We start from the raw sequence: 2,177 nt of genomic DNA on the forward strand, positions 1-2,177 counted from the left end.
CATACGGCGCTCTGTGAGGACGCTCAGTGACGCTACGCTTCTCTCATGATTGTGATTGGTCCGCTGCGTGCGCGTTCACGGCTCTTGATAAAGCAACCCTGGGTTGAGTTACCGAGTTGATATCCAGCGTCGTGATACCGATTATCCTGATTGCCATTGTTAGGGTTAGTCAACCCAGTAACCTAGGAAAGGTTGATCTCGCTTCGTGATACAGGCCCCTGGTGGTGCTCGTTATAAACTTGTGATGGCCCAAGGTTCAGGCTGACAGGAAGTAATAATGTAAAAAAAGGTTAGGGGTTAAAAAAAGGTAGAAAACATCACAAGGGCTGGATCTGGCTCCCGGCTCCATTACAGTTCATAAGGTCTTATACTACACATGCTTTCCCCACAAATACAACATGCTAACATTATTAGCACAAGCCTATGGCATTTTACATTGTATAAATTAGCCTAGCAGTGAGCAGAGATTTCCTCTGCTCATATGAAGCCAGGATAAATCACACACAAGACTTAAAATGCTATTTTTGTGGAGGCTTTATTGTCTTCACAGTTTATTGTTTCTTATCTGTGAATTAAAGTAAATAAAAGCTTTGTTTCCACTGAGGGAAATGGTTTCAGCTTACAGAAACAGACAGGAGGTCTGCGTCGCTGCCACATGTAGTTACATTTCAGGGGAGGTGCTGCCTATAACTCTGTTTATCTCCGTTTATCTCAGTTTACATGCAAACGTGCAACCGGAGTTTTCCAAAATCTCCACTCTGGCTGGAGTTTTTAGAAAGACTCGTTTTCAGAGGAGAAATCTTCAATTTCCAAACGAAGGAAGATGTCTCCGTTTATCAAAATCACTGTGTACGTGTAAACGGCCTCTGAGCTTAAATAGAAACTGCCCTGCCCATTTCTCAAGTGTGCACAGGTGTGAGGGAATTAATCAGCTGTGGGTGTGTTTCTCAATAATTGATAACAGCCTGTGCACCGTATGTCACACATCCCACAAACTAAAGAAACAAGGCTGATGTCAGTTACTGAGAAACACACCCACAGCTGATTAACTCCCTCACACCTGTACCCAGTAAAGTGCTCTCTGTTTGGAGCCGAGGACAAACGACAATATTAAACACAATCAACTTACAAATAGTTATTTTAAGGGACTTAAGTAGCAGCAAATCAGAGATCAGTAACATTGTGATAGTGTGTGGCAAAGCACTTATAATATCTTAAGTAATTTTAAAACACGCTGGATGATAGAAAGATGAACATCTGAAGGAGACTACAAACCTTGAAATTCTTAAAGGGATGGGAACAACTAGGCCTCAGTGAAATATGGGAATGGAATAAAACTGTTGAGGCGGAGTGAGCCTATAAACGTGGATGGATGGATCTGATTTGGCCCAGACGAGACCACATTACAGAATAAAGAATCATTTACCATATATTTATATCAATATTTCCATTAATTACTATTTAAACTATTGTAACTATTGATATTATTGTTTATCTGCTTTAACTTTTATGCTATCACCTGTTTTTGCCCACTTGTTTTGACCTCTGTGCTCCGATTTAATGCACATTTGCATGCGTTTGCCTGTTTTATGTATTAAATCACTTGTGTGGATGTGTATGGGTGTGTGTGTATATATATTGTATATGTGTATATTAGATAATATGCCAATGGTGAGTCTGGTTTGGGGGCCAGAGGGAGGTTTAGCTATAACTTTGTGACCCTCAGATATGTATGTGTGCACCACGCTGTGTGTTGTTTTATGTTATGGATATTACAACAACAACAACAGCAACAAAGATTCATTAATCACTGCAGAAAAATAATTGTTGCAGTCGTAGATATTTAACTTGTAGAAAAGACTCCATACACATATCCAAATCTTGAAGGTACATAAAAATGAACCTGTACATGTGACTAATTGCAAACTCACAGCCACTCCTACTTAAGATGGCTTCTAAAACTATTTTCCTGATGACGGTCTTGTCACCGAAACATTGCAGCAGCATTAAATCATCATTTTTGCAAGTTAGACAGAGTGCAGGAGTCTTTTCTACAAGTTTTATTCATACCGTCCCTCCTACGCAGCCGTTTGATAGTTAATTGAAATTTGACAAATTGACAATGTTGTTAAGACAAGCTTTTTCCAACTACGTCTTTGAGTTAAAACATTTTTAAG

This window comes from Epinephelus moara, chromosome 2 (genome assembly GCF_006386435.1).
Source record: "Epinephelus moara isolate mb chromosome 2, YSFRI_EMoa_1.0, whole genome shotgun sequence".
NCBI lineage: Eukaryota > Metazoa > Chordata > Actinopteri > Perciformes > Serranidae > Epinephelus > Epinephelus moara.